Here is a 15993-nt window from a genome sequence, read left to right on the forward strand (position 1 = left end):
AGGGAAGACGGACCTGTAAGCATGTTTCTTAAAAAATGGCCAAATGCTTCAACAGAGGTTTGCAGAGTGGTAGGAAAGGAGACAGCGTCAGCAAATCCCTTTCTTTTGCTCTCTCTCTCTCTTTTTTTCCAAAATGGTTCTCCTTTTTATTTTTTAATTATGATTCAAAAATATAAGTGTTTTTGTTCTGAACGGAATGAACCAGTTGTTGATATAGTGATATAATGCATACTTTCTCAACATAACCTAGGGTAGCTGAATAAGTGATAATATTTTATATATGAAGAGGCTGAGAATCAGAGAGATTAAGTAATTGCCCAAGCTGTCACCAGTGCCAGACTACTAGCTGAAAGATTGGCAGTTTGAACCCATCCAGAGGTGTTTTGGAAGACAGGCCCGGCAGTCTGCTTCTGAAAGGTCACAACATTGAAAATCTTCCCTATGGATCAGTTCCACTTTGCACACATGGGTCACCATGAGTTGGAAATGACTCAATGGCAACTAACAACCACAACAGAGTTGGAATCAGGTCATCTGATTTCTAATCCACTGTTCTTCCTATTGTTATTTTAGGGGAATCAGGGGTGTTAAAGAGGAGTTGTAACTAGACAGACAAAGTAAGAGAAGATCAGCACCAGATCAGCTTAACTTTGCTCTTCAGTATGTAATATGAATGAGTGTTACTACTCTATTATTGTTAGAGGAGAAAAGGATTTAGGCTCTGGGATTTGGATTTGATTTTGCGACTTTATTAGGGCATGATTTCAAAGAAACTGTAATCTTTCTTTTTACGTGTTCAACATGCTGGCTTTAGTTTTGCTAAATGAATGAATGAACGAATAAATGAAGAAAAATACATACATACGTACATACACGCATGCATAAAATAACCTCAGATTTTTAACTGTTACTTTTCCCACCAAATTCTATATACACAGATTTTAGTACAATTCAGAGTATAGGCATTTTTTAACTTGAAGCAGTTATAAACCTATTGGTCACAGTCTTTAGTGTACAGGCTGAGGAACCCACTTCACTTGTGACTGGGAAGTGGCCGTATTTTCCTCCTTCTGACCTTGTAGATGTATCTTGGGAAAAGTTGGCCTGAAGCTGAGATTTGGGGCCTTCAAATTTTCACTGAAACTTATAAACGAAGTCAACTTTGACACAGTTGGCTTTTGTGCCACTGAAGTTGATAGACCTCACAGGATATCAGGTAAATATTCTAGGCCACAGAAGAAGTCATCCCATCCCATTGTCTTCACATGTCTCTGGAAAATGATACATTAAGGTGGTCATATTGCTATCCAGATGGTAAACGGTACCATTAAAATAAACAGTATTTCAAAGAAATTGAGGACATTTAAAGTAGAGAACAAATAGTTAAGAAAGATAATGCATTCCCAGTTAACTACTGCTTAATCCTTCCTTTCCTGTATTAAAAAGTGATAAAAGTACCTTTTCAGTTCCCTTACTTTTCCATCTGCACTCACCCACTCACTCCCCAAGCACAAGGATGAAAGGCAATGATTTTACTAGACTTCTCACCACCCTCTGCTTAATCATTATTTTTATTTGCAATTATAAACGGCTTAGTATGATGTACTCATGAGTAAGACCTCTACTCCAGTTTTACGGCCTTTGTGAAGTCTTCTGTAACTCCCTGTCTCCCAGGCTCTTTCTTGCATCTGAATTATCAAAACACGTATTTCTAGATCTTTTATCAGTGATTGCAGTGGACTTCTGATGTTGCTGCTGCTACCTTCTTTCTCCTCACCCTTCTCCCCCACCCCTTCTCCTTCTTCCTCTTCTTCTTTTTCCTGGGTTTCTTCTTTAATATCCATTTCACTCTTTGACAGTAGCATACTGAATCACTTTTGGCAAACCTCTGTGAATTCCCAACCATGTGATTGAAATGGAGTTGACTCCACTTCCAGTCCAGGATTGATATTCAAATGGCTTAAGCCAATTAGCATATTGCATCCCCTGGTCACAGAGATGGGTTCATGGTTAGGCATATGACCAGTCATAAGGAAACTTAGGACTGTTGGGCAGCTCTTTCTTGCTGATTGTGGATGAGGAAGCATGCAGTCCTGAGAGCTTTTGTCAATCATATTGAGACTATCAGTGCAGTCCGGAGACTCCTGCTGCAAAAGGCAGAGGGGAGAGATGGAACGGAACTGCATCTTCGAGGGCCTCATTGAACTGCAATATTAGACAGCCTATCAAAAAAAAAAAAAAAGGATTTTTACCTCCGTACTTTTCATATTTATGATCCAATAAATTCTCTTTATTTTTAAAAAGTAGTTTGGGTAAGATTTTCCTTTACTTGCAACCAAAAGCTTTCCTAAACACATGCTTAGTGCTACCTTGCACTATTAGTTTCGCGTGTATGCGTGCATGTGTACATGTATGTGTCTATGACTTTGTCTTTGCTTATGTATCTATACCTATTTATATATTTGTGCCTATCTTACACTTCCAATTAACATGAAAGGTCTGAGAGGACAAAAGACTACACTTTTTATCTTTTTGAAACCCAGTATGTAACTGGCACAGACTAGCTGTTTTGAAAATGGTATTGATAGTAAAGAAGATGACAATTGCTTAAATTTGTTCAATGCTTTTCAATTTACCGAAGTGTTCCGTGACTGTTATCTTATTGAATTCTTCCACATTTTAAAAAATCATAAAAAGGTGTTATGGCAGTAACTATACCTCCATTTTTTAAAAGATGTAGAAATTGATGTTTAAGGTATTTAAGTAGTGTGCCCAAAGGCCCAGATAGCTTAAATGGAAGAATTTAAAATGAAGACCAGCTCTTCTGAGGAATTAGCTCTTTAAAAATTTATGACCAGCTATCATTTCCCTCACTTGAATGTTCTCAAGGCCAAATTCCCTCAGTCCCTTTAGCATTTCTTGTATAGCATGGCTGCAGTTTTTTCTCACCATCTTGGATGCTCTGTCCAAGCACAGCTAAAATTTGTCCGTATATTTCTTAAGGTGTGATCTCCAAAAAAGGATGAACTAGCACAAATGGAGACTAGTGCAGAGAAGAAGAACCTCCTTCCTCCTCCTAGATCAGGGGCTCCCCGCTATGAATTCAGCAAAATGAACGACCAGGTGCTTTGCTCAAAGTTCTGCTCACTGGGAGGATTTCCCTTCACCCTGCCCCTCGGGGCCATTCTGGAGTGGGGCCGTAGTGCTGCAGCTTGGCCCTTTTGGGTGGATGCCAGCATATTGTGCAGAACCATCTGTAAACTGGTTCCAGTTTTTGTCCTCAGCCAGTTGATTATATGGAACCCCTTCGTGAGGCTGTGGATGTGGGCTGAAAGAGAGGAAGCAACGCAGTAGGAGTAGGGACTATGGCGATCTGGGTCCTTTGCCATGTAAAACAATTTACCTCAATCTAACATTACATTTCTTACACTTTGATATAAAATTCTAAGTATCCATTCCCATACATATCTGCCAGGTTTCTGTCAACATAAATTAGCAAGTCATACAATTCTTCTGATGTGTATGACACTTTTCTCAAGTATCACACTTTGTACATTAGCACCTTGGGGCTGTTGGGATTTGAGCCTGGTTATAGGTCTAGAAATAACAAGAGGTGGTGGGGGTAGATTCTGAGGAGGAAGCCACCTTTGATCGGGGGTGGGGGGTGGCATTATCATTTCTCCAAGAAAGGAGAGACTTAGTTCCTCAGGCAGGATAGAAGGTTTCCTTCTATTAGAAAAGGAGCCTTGATAGAATTTAGGGGTTCAAGGTTGCCATCTTATCAAAGTCTGACCATATGTGCTCATCTCAATATTTAGGGTTCTGCTTCTTTCTAGGAGCCCTGGTGGTGCAGTGGTTAAGAGCTTGGCTGCTAACCAAAAGGTTGGCAGTTCGAATCCACCAGCCACTCCTTGGAAACCTTATGGGGCAGTTCTATTCTCTCCTATAGGATCACTGTGAGTCAATTGACTCAGTGGCAATGGGCTTGGTTTTTTTGGTTTTTTTTTTTTACTCCTTTCTAAACAATGCTCTAAATTATAACATAAGAGACCCCTTGGGGTTGTGAATTCAATTTTTATTTTAATTTAGAAATCTGCAGGACTAGCCTTCAGTTTTGGTTTTCAGAAATCCCAATCCTATGACTTAAGAGAAAAGAGTTCCTTTTATGGCAATAGTAGAAGCTTTCTGGTCCTTATCTACACATTGAACTGAGAAATTAATGCCCTGAGCTCCTATTTTCTTTTCCCAAGCTGTCGAGTGCAACTATCCCCATTGTACTCCTTATGTTCACAGAAATGTTCTATGGTAACAAGTACTTGGTCACCCAAAGCCTTACCTTCTATAGACCCTTGAACATAGGTATCTAGAGGTGATAATGTAAGTAATTGCTATACCATAGACTACAAGTGTTCTCTTTACCACAGAGTTATTAACACCTGTAAATATAATCAAATAGAGAACCAATTCTAGATAACCCAGACTCAGTTCAGGGAATCCATCTTTAAGGTTCTATTCCTACGAAATAACCTCTGGTACAAATTTCTGTATCAGTTGGTGTTTGATTAAGGTAGCAGAACCACTATAAATGATATGAAATAAGGAACTTTAAAAACAAGGGTTAAACCTTACACAGCTGTAGAGCTGGTGAGGGAGTCAATGGGAGGCTGCTGCCTCTGCTTCTGGTAGGTGGCCTGAAGTCACAGTAGGTCAGCAGGGATGGCAGTAGAGAAGAAAAGCTGGCTGTAGAGAGGGGGAGAGGGAGAGAAACCTGGAACCTGTAAGGACAAACTGCATCCCTTAAGGACTAACTGGAACTTTTATCTGTCTCTCATTGCTTCCAACCTTGACTGCGTAAGAGACTTGCCAAAGCAGCTGATGTCCTTCAACACAGAGCTGTATACAAGTTTGTCCCAGAAGTTAGAGAAGATAAAGGAGGAGATCTAGTGAGAGCTGAAGGAGCTATGGTCCCAACTGCTGTTTAAGACCAAAGAAGGTAAGCCAGCATATCAACGACAATATGTGCAAATTACAGGGGTGCCTGTCATCCTACACTAACCTTCACTTTCGCCTTTCAAATATCGTGCAAATGTTTTTTATGACCAATCCTAACCTGAAACCCATATAAGACAAGGAATTCTGGGACACGTAGTTCCAGTTTAGCTAGTCACATCTAGTAGGAAGTATTGGCAAACACGTCTATTAGAATTCCTACACTGAAAATCAGGCAGCGTGTACATTTCAAACACTTTTTAATTTACTGATGGGCACTTGTGTGTATAATTAAAAAATGGCCTTACTTGGAAAAAATAATGTCAATGAGACCAAAAATTTGTCTTTTTCCTAATTGTTCTTTTCTGTAGTAGACGTCAGTTATCTGTGTTGGTGATACATAGACTACTTACACGGTCTGAGACAGCTGCACGCAGAACACGAGATCCTCTACAAGCTGTCCCTTCAACTGTTCACCAAGTGAATTCAATTCTGTGATGTAGGAGATATTGCAGAATACAGTAATGAAGAAGCATTGTAGAGGAACAAAAATAATTAAAGTCCAGTCATAAGGCTGTTAAGGGCAACAGAGGAGTTAGAGCATCTAAGCACAGGGAAAGAAAAATACATGATGAGATTATATTTGGAAAAATAGAGAGTACAAATAAAATGAAGAAATAGTCCCTCTTAAGTAGATTTTTGCAATGTTCCAGGCACTGTGCATTATTAAGTCTAATTTGCAACTGTACTACAGAGTAACACTGAATTTCATTACCTCGGTTATTTTGACAGACGAACCTAAAGGCTCACTTTATTGGAATGCAATGTTCTCTGCTGCCAGAGAACATACCTAGACGATTTTACCTCTGTGATGTATCACTATGTGGAAAAAACGCCTTTACAATTACTTTCTATAAAGATTTATCGTTATTTGCAAACTTTTACAAGCTCGTCCTTGTTATCCACTCCTCCCAGTCTCTTCCCATGCTCATCTGTTACATAACCCATTGCCATCAAGTCGATTCCGACTCACGGTGATCCTATAGGACAGAGTAGAACTGCCCCATAGGGTTTCCAAGGAGCAGCTTGTGGATGCAAACTGCGGAGCTTTTGGTTAGCAGCCAATCTCTTAACCACTGTGCCACCAGGGCTCCCATCAGCTACATACTAAGCTTGAAATTGCCTTTGGCAAGTCTGATGTTCCCTTCCTTTATTGAAAAACAGAGACAATCACCAGCACAGCTAGATGGTGCCTGGCTACCACCGCCAACTGCTCTGACAGAGATCACAATACAGGGTTCCAGACAGAGCTGGAAAAAAAGGTAGAACAAAATTCTAACTCACAAAAAAAACCAGACATACTGGTCTGACAGAGACTGGAGAAACCCCAAGAGGATGGCCCCTGGACATCCTTTTAAGTCAACACTGAAGTCACTCCTGAGGTTCACCCTTCAGCCAAAAATTAGACAGGTCCATAAAACAATACTAAACATAGCTGAACCGCACATATGAGACTAAATCGACACACCAGCCCAGGGGCAAGGATGAGAAGGCAGGAGGGGACAGGAAAGCTGGACAAATGGGAATGCGGAACCCAGCATTGAGAAGGGGTGAGTGTTGACATGTCATGGGGTTGGCAACCAATGTCACAAAATAAGGTGTATATTGATTGTTTAATGAGAAACTAATTTGTTCCGTATACCTTCATCTAAAGCACGATAAAAAAAATAAAAATAGAGGCCATCATAGTTGCCTGCCAACCACACAAGGCTATTATGAGGCTCAAAAATAAGGTGTTTTGTAAAGATAAACAATGAAAATATTTAGCAATGTCTCAAGTTGGTTATGAAACTTTGTGAACTTGAACTTTAATTCTTTTATTCTCTTCTACCCTCCAGCTCAGAGATTTTTTTTTCTTTTTTTAATAATCAAAGGTGACTTCTAGCTGGAAAGAAGGAAGGAAGGAAGGCAGGCAGGCAGGCAAACAGGAAAGAAGGCAGGAAGGAAAGAAGGAAGGAAGAGAAAAAGAAAAAAATGTAAGAAAAAATAGTTGAAGCTGCATTGCTACAACACTGAATCAAAAGACTCAGTCTTCAAGATGCACACATTCTGATGGAGAAAATAAACTCTTTGCTGTGGAGTTAATTCCAACTCATAGCAATCCTATAAGACAGAGCAGAACTGCCCCATAGGGTTTCCAAGGAGCAGCTGGTAGATTCAAACTGCTGATCTTCTGGTTAGCAGCCAAGCTCTTAACCACTTCGCCATTGTTGCACACATACCTGTGTGTGTGAATTTGTGTGTGTGTGCACACACATGCTAGATCTTGGTTCTAGTCTTAGCTCTGCCTCTCTATAGCCACATGACTTTAGCAAATATCCCTCAGCCGCAGGCTTTGTATCTAAAAAAAAAAAAAAAGAAGAAGAAGAAGATTACTGTGTGGATTAAATGAGTTAATCCATTTCAACAGTTTAGCAAAGAGCAAGCTCTTAATAGTTATTAGTTCCCTTATAGCACCTTGTAGTTTCCAGTACCATTTCAGACGTATTTTTTTTTGCTTAATACACACAACATCTTTGTGAGGACTTTGTTTTCTAGGTAGGTGAAGAAACTGAAATTCCCAGAGAGGTTAAATGCCTCATTTAGGGTCACAAGTCAGCAAGTGGTGGAATCAATTCTAAATGTCAACACAGCATACTGTTTTTTCCACGGTGAGAATTTCTTATACTCATACAGTATATTTATACAGGGCCTTACCGTTTCCAAAACCTTTATCTATGTATTCCTTCTTAATCCTCCCAATAACAAGGTGAGGTGTGTGGGTCAGGCATTGATAGTCCTCCCAGTTACACAATGCAATTAACATGTAAATTGCCAGAAAGTTAAGCAGCCTGGTGGGATGTGTACTCTAGGGTATATTTTCATACAATCAATGGCAGAGGAGTGGGGATATGAAGAATTCAAGAATCCGTGTAACTGCACCCACACAGGCCTTGTGGGTCCTAGGTTTTCCTTAGTGAGACTTACTTTGGGTTTTACACTCGGTGCTCTTCTTTAGCTTTAGCCTGGGACTCCCTTGGACACCACCCTTTGTCAGGGTAATCTCTGAGACAGGCAACTGCCAGTGAACAGACAACCCCTCATCAGGAGCTACTACAGGGGCATCTCAGTGGCGTAATGTCTTCACTTGGTGCCATCTCCAGATTAACTTGCCCATCCTTTTTAGACAAGGATGATTCTGTTAGTTCAAAGCCTCCACAAGTTCTAGAGATAGTCACAACTGGAAAAATCAAGAGCCATAACTCTCAAAGAGATTTCTAAGAAATCTTCAGGTGTAGCCTCTAGCCTTCAGAGGGATAAGATAGTATCACCCCATTTTAGAAATGATTTTATTAATGTCTGTAGAAGTTTGGAGCCTTGGTGGCACAGTGGTTAAGAGCTCGGCTGCTAACCAAAAGGTTGGCAGTTCAAATCCATCGGCTGCTCCTTGGAAACCCTATGGGGCAGTTCTACTCTGTCCTATAGGGTTGTTATGTTTTTGTTTTTGTTTTTTAACAGATGTTTAATGTCTTGCCCAAATTTACACTGCTATGAAACAATGTTTTAGCATCGTTGTAGCTCAGTGGTGATGTGCCCTCTATAATTCGAGAAGAATCTGTGTTCCCCTGTTTTGGGATGGAGTATTCTGTAAATGTCAATTAGATTAAGTTGACTGATGGTGCTGTTCAGGTCATATACATCATTACTGATTTTCTGCCTGCCGGATCTATCAGTTACTGATAGAGGGGGTGTTGAAGTCTACAACTATAATAGTGAATGTTTCCTTTCAGTTCCGTCGATTTTTGCCTCATTTTGACACTCTTTTGTTAGGTGCAGTATATGCTTAGAATTGTTATGTAATATCCGTCCTTAGCTGGATGGATAACTTTCCTTGTTCTGAAGTCTGATTTGTCTGAAATTATTATAGCTACCCAAACTTTCTTTTCATTAGTGTTAGCATGGTATATCTTTCTCCATTCTTTAAGTTAAATAATAATAATAATTGCTCTATTGGGACATAATTTACAAATCATAAAATTCACCTTTTGTTGTTGTTAGGTGCTGTCGAGTTGGGTCTGACTCATAGCTATCCTATGCACAACAGAACGAAGCACTGCCTGGTCTTACCTCATCTCCACAATTGTTGCTATGTTTGAGCCCATTGTTGCAGCCACGGTGTCATTCCATCTCTTTGAGGGTCTTCCTCTTTTTCGCTGACCCTCTACTTTACCAAGCATGATGTCCTTCTCCAGGGACTGATCCTTCCTGATAACATGTCATACATTCCACGTTCCAATTATTAATGGATGTTTGCACCTGTTTCTTCTCATTTTGAGTCATGTCACATCAGCAAATCAGTATCTCCAAAGCTCTACTCCATCCACATCATTAAGGTTGACTCAGCTTTGAGGAGGCACCTCTTCCCCAGTCTTGTTTTGAGTGCCTTCAAATCTGAGGGGCTCATCTTCTGGTAGTGTATCAATCTAGTAGTTTTTAGTATATACAGAAAGTTGTGCAACCATCACCATTATATAATTTTAAACCAATTTCAGCACTCTAATAAGAAATACTGTACCCATTCGTAGCCACACCCTATTCCCTCTTCCCCTCAGCACCTGATGATTACTGATCTGCTTTCTGTTTCTATGGATTTGTTTGTACTGAAAATTTCATATAAATGGAATCACACAATACGTGGCCTTTTACATCTGACTTTTTTCATTTAGAATGATGTTTGTAAAGTTCATCCATGTCGTAGCATGCATCAGTGCTTCGTCCCTTTTTATGGTCAAATAATATTCTATTGTTTGGAAATAGCATCTTTTGTTTATCTGTTTGTCAGTTGATGGACCTTAGGGTTGTTTACACTCTTTGGCTATTTTGAAACATGTCTCTGTGACCACTCATGTTTCAGTTTTTGTGTGGACATATGTTTTCATTTTTCTTGGGTATATACCTGGGAGTGGAATTGCTGGGCCACATGATAACTCTATGTTTAATCTTTTGAGGAACTGTCAGACTGTTTTCCAAAGTGGCTGCACCATTTCACATTCCCACTAGCAGTGTATGACTGTTACAATTTCTCCACATCTTCATCACTACTTATTATTATCTGTGTTTTTTATTACAGTCATCTTAGTGGGTATTAAGTTGTATCTCATTGTGGTTTTGATTTGCATTTCCCTGCTGGCTAATGATGTTGAGCATCTTTTCAAATGCTTATTGGCCATTTGTATGTCTCTTTGGAAAAATGTTTATTCAAATACTTTGCCCAGTTTTAAATTGGTTTATTAGTGTTTTTATCATTGAGTTTTAAGAGTTCTTTATATATTCTAGATAGAAATTCCTTGTCAGGTTTATGATTTGCAAGTATTTTCTCTCATTCTGTGGATTGTCCTTTCATTTTCTTGATAGTGTCCTTTGAAGCATTAAAGTTTTTAATTTTGATGAAGTCCAATTTATTCATTTTTTTCTTTTGTTGCTGCACTGTGGTATCATATCTAAGACACCATTACCCAATCCAAAGTCACAAAGATTATCCCTGTTTCATCTAAGAATTTTACACTTCTAGCTATTACATTTAGATTCTATTATCCATGTTATGGATTAAATTGTGCCCCCCCCCAATATAATTTAAAAATAATCTGGTTATGGAATAGGGTTTTGTTTGTTATGTTAATGAGGTCATATCAATGTAGAGTATGTCCTGAACCTAAGTTATAAAAAAAAAAAAAAGCAGATTAGACACAGAAGCAAGCACAAACCAGGGAAGAGAGATGCCCTGTGAAGATTATCATGGAACCAAGGAATGCTGGAATTACAGAAGCAGAAGGAGACAAGGATCTTCCTCCAGAACTGATGTAGAGAAAGAGTCTTCCCTTCCAGCTGATGCCCTGAATTTGGGCACCTAGCCTCCTAAATTGTGAGAAAACAAATTTCTGTTCTTTAAAGCTATGCACTTGTGGTATTTCTGTTACTACAGCACTAGAAAACTAAGGCAATCCATTTGGAATTAATTTTTGTACGTAGTGTGAGGTAGGGATCCATCTTTATTCTTTTCATGTGGTTATCCAGTTGTCTCAGCATCATTTATTAAAGGGACTATTGTCTTCCCATTGAATTGTCTCAGCATCCTTGTTGAAAATCAATTGAGCATAATAGTAAGGGTTTATTTCTAGAGTCTCAATTCTATTCTATTGATCTTTACGTTTATCCTATGCCATTACTATACTATCTTGATTACTGCAGTTTTATAGTGAGTTTTGAAATTAGGAACTATTTCCTCTGACTTTGTTCTTCTTTTTCAAGATTGCTTTGGCTACTCAGAGTCCCTTGCATGCCCATGTGAATTTTAGGATCAGCTTTTCAATTTTTTCAAAAAAAAAAAAAGGGCATCCTTTTACTTTTAATTCACCTAGGTACATTTACTAGAAGCCCTGATGGTGCAGTGGTTAACAGCTCGGTTGTTAACCAAAAGGTTGACAGTTTGAACCCACCAGCCACTCTGCGGGAGAAAGATGTGGCAGTCTCTTCTGTAAAGATTTACATTGGACACCCTATGGGACAGTTGTACTCTGTCCTGTAGGGTGGCTATAAGTCGGAATTGACTCGATGTCAGTGGGTTTAAGTATATTTACAATGTGTTTCTTTTAGAAACATGGGTCTTTTTTTTTTAATCCATCATCTCTAGAAATCTCTGTCTTTTAGTAGCTGTATTCAGACCATTCACATTCACAGTGATTAGTGATATAGTTGGATTGGTTTTAGCACTTTGTACTGTTTTCTACTTATTGTATTTGTTCTTTATTTTTTCCTGCTCTTTCCCTTGCCTTATCTGATTTTAATTGAACATTTTGTATGATTCTACCTTATCTCCTCTGTTAGCGTATGAATTATATTTTTAAAAAAAGTTAGTGGTTGCTGTAGAGTTTATTATATATATATACATATATATGTTGTAGCTGTTATTGGGTACCATTGAGTCAATTCTGACTCATAGCAACCCCATGTGACAGAGTAGAACTGATCCATAGGGTTTTCTTAGCTGTAATCTCTTATGGAAGCAGATTGCCAGGACTTTCTCTGCAGAGCCACTGGTTGCCGTTGAACTGCCAGCATTTTGATTAGCAGCCAAGCACTTACCAGTTTGATCCACCAGGGTTACACACACACACACACACACATATATGTGTGTATATACACCTACCCCTCACTCATTGACTATCTCGTTATCCGACATTTTGCATTTATGACAATAGACTGTGTCTCAAGGCTGTGACCTTCACAGGTGTTTCTCCAGTGGTATTCCCTCCCCTAGCCCTCTACTCCCTTACCTGTTTGCAGTGTTTCCAGTCTATTTCCTTGAAGCCCTGACTCCTGTTGACTCTTCACCTTTCCCCACCTTAGGTGAGACAGGAACCCTAAGAGGAGAATTTCCCTTCTGCCAACTGGTATAAGATTTCAAAATTGAGCTCTGGAAAAATCCCTTTTCATGGAAGTAAGCTGTTTTATGGAGAATGCTCCGGGCGTACGTCACAGTGATTACTCTTCTCCTCTCCTTTCCAGAGCCAGGCAGAAATCTTTCATGAATCCTCACCTTGAAAACCTGATGAGGTTTTTGGATGGAAAACCAGCACAAGTGTGGGAGCTCCTAGGAGTGTCTCATTCTCAGGTTAGCCCACTCTCAGCCCCCAACAATCCATCAAAATTACCATACACGTGTTCCTTTTGCTCCAGGTAAGCAGATCTTAGCTGCTGTGTCTCTCTGACGGTGCTTGTCTCTCCAGATTTCAGATGGTAGTTTGCCTTGCAACCTCAGTTCTCTGATGGGTCTAAGAAAAGTCATTATTTAAAATGATCCGTCTTAAATTGTTCTTGCAATTTTTCTTGTTGTAAGGATGGGAATCATGACTTCCAAACTCTTTATATGTCAGAGGGGAAACCAGAAGTCCTTGTCTCCTAGAATTTGTAAAATAGAAAGAAAAAGAAAAAGATTACCCTTTGACCTTCAGATCAGTGCTACAGACATAAATAGATACTTGTCCTCTTCATAATCTGCCCTTCCAATATGCTCCCACTACCTCGTGCACTTATCCATCTACTCCATAGCATTTACCTTACTGTGTGGTAGGTACCTATATAGATTTCATCTTCCCTCTAGACTGTAATCTCTGTGATGGAAAGGATTATGTCTTGTTCATCCTTGTAGCCTAGCAACTAGTGCATTGCCTTGCATAGAGTAATTATTCAATAAATAAATGCATAAATAAAGTCACCTTAAAAACCAGCTTAACTCCCAGCTCCAAAAACAAAGAAAGAATAGCCCAACGATCAGTCATGGTTGAATGGGAAGTCTTGAGTCTCTTTGATGGTCTTAACATTTTTGAGGAAAGAACATTTGTACTAACTAGCTGTTCTGTATGAAATTAAAAGAAAATCCAAGGTTAAGGGATTTTCATACTGTCTTTAGCCCTGCCTTGGATACAGAGTCCTCTCTCCCTGTATTAATTTAGGCTACTTCGTGCCCCACAGGGTGATGGGTAAGGCAGTGTACTGTAACTTGATGCTACTGGCCACCACGATTCTCCAGCTCACTCTTGTTGCACTGAATCTACACGACCAGGCAATCTTGACTTCCTAAAGAGACTGGTCCTCAGGAAGAGAATATGCTTCTCAGAGAGACACACCCATTGATATACCCTAGTGTAATGGTTAAATTTCTCATTGTTGAATAAATACATTTGGAATTATATGTATAAGTTTGGTCAATAATATTTCCTTCTAACAGACTCATCATCTCTGGGTGCAATGATAAAAGTAATGTGGGGGCTCTGGCTTGAGAGTTAGATCCCGCTGGGTATGAGACATTGCTGACCATACACTGAAACTCTCCCTGTGTGGCTGCTTTACATTCCTAGGTAATATTTTGTTTACTTTTCTAAAAATGTCAAGTCATTACCGTTAATGTATTGCTTATTTTGTATTGCTGTTGAGTGGTTCCACATACTCATACACATACTAAAGAATATGTGTGAGTGTGTAGTTTTATTATAAAGAACTCCTTCAATTTACAACTATTTATTGAAATTCTATTTGCTAAGTGGGATGGACTGCAAAGATTAATAAGTTAAAATCTCAGTTATTAGATAGTTCAAAGTTTGAATGCATATTCACTAGTAAGTATGCTATGAGACAATGGTTCTCAAAGTGTGGTCTCTGGACCAATAGTATTAGAATCACCTGGGAACTCATTAGGAATGCAAATTCTTGGGCTCAACGCTAGCCCTACTGAATCAGAAATTCTGGGGGTGGGCCCAGCAATCTGTATTTTAACAAGCCCTCCAAGAGGTTCTGATGTACACTAAATTCTGAGAACCACTGTTCTAAGACAATAAGGAAAAGTATGAGGAATGGGTGTGTTAAAAAGTTCACCATGGGAAAGATGATATTCAAATTTTTAATATTTACATTTTGCTTCAGATATTTTATTGAATAAATTCACAAATAAGGTTGAAGTCCCTTTTTATCTCCTACCTGATTATGTTCTCATTCCTTTCTCCTACTTGCAAGGCAGACACTATCATGAATTCAGTGTGTATTCTTTCTGACCATGATTTTATTCTTTTACTATGTATGTATGTAATCATAAATAATGTATTGTTTTGTGCTTTTGTAATTTGTATGAGTAGTTTCTTATGTTATATTTTGAGTCTATCCATTTATATATATTTGTTCAGTAATTTTGATATGCTGCATTGTATTTCATCATACAAATATATCAAAACATGTTTACCCATTCCTGTACAGATGAGCATTTGGGTTATTTCAAATTTGTAAAGAAGGAGAGCAAATCTACTGATTTTTAAAAGATTTTTCTTAGCCCTATGAGACTGGGTGATTTTTCTTTACCAAATAAAAATTAAAATCTAAATAATTCTGCTGGTCTCATAATCCCTTTTGTTTAGCCATAAAAATTGCATTCTTCAAGGCAACTTTTGCGTTATAATTTGCTTCATTTGAAAAATCTATATATATATAACTAAGTACATCTACTTATTGTTCCTCTGTACTTGCTCATCCCATCAAGATTTGGTTTCACTAAAATTGTTTCTTTGGAAATTGTCTATAAAGAGAATACTTCAAATTTCAGCAGGTGTTTCTAAACTCTCTTGATTTTAGTTAGTTTAAGTTCCCACCAAGGAGTTCTGGGGGAGGCAGGAAGCTGAACATATCAGACATTTATTTTTAAAAGTTGAAATCTGGTAGTTCATTCTGAATTTGGAAGGAGCTGATTCAAGAGACTAACCTGGGTGATAAATATCAACAGAGGAATGGATATCTACCTGTAAAAATGGTGGCATGGCATCAGACCTCATGCAGCTTCAGGAGGAGGGAGGATACTCAACATCAACATTAGCCCAAGACTGATTCCTTTGAGGTGGAGGTCAGACATGCCTCCTCTCTCCAACCTTTTAACCAGTTCTGACACCAGAGATCACTCCCATGGCACTCTCTGCTTCACTGCTGGGTTTGATAATTCGTTGCAGTGGCCACACAGAACTCACAGACAATACTCACGATTATGGTGTTTATTAGGGAAGTAACAGGTTACAATTCAGGATCAGAAATGACTCAGGATACAGTTCATTGGTCAGGACAGCTTTTCAGCTGTGTCCACAGGTGGGCCTCTCCTTTGGCCCCTGGGCCTCTGAGCCCCTGAGCCTGGCCTCTACCCTGCTCGGGCAAGTGTTACAAAGCTCTTCAGCTCTGCTGACAAGTGCCCAGAGACACCCTACTCCAGCAGGAAGCGTCCTGCCCGAATGCTTTCAGTGCTCTCTCTCCATGGGTCAGCATGCCCACTGTAACCACCTTGCTATGTGGGCTGGGGAGCTTACTATGCTGTCTCACACCAGTCTCCTGGTTCTGCTGCCACCATTTTTCTGCTGCTGCTTCTCACTGTCCCGT

Source organism: Trichechus manatus, unplaced genomic scaffold, assembly GCF_000243295.1.
Source record: "Trichechus manatus latirostris isolate Lorelei unplaced genomic scaffold, TriManLat1.0 scaffold00092, whole genome shotgun sequence".
Classification (NCBI taxonomy): Eukaryota; Metazoa; Chordata; class Mammalia; order Sirenia; family Trichechidae; genus Trichechus; species Trichechus manatus.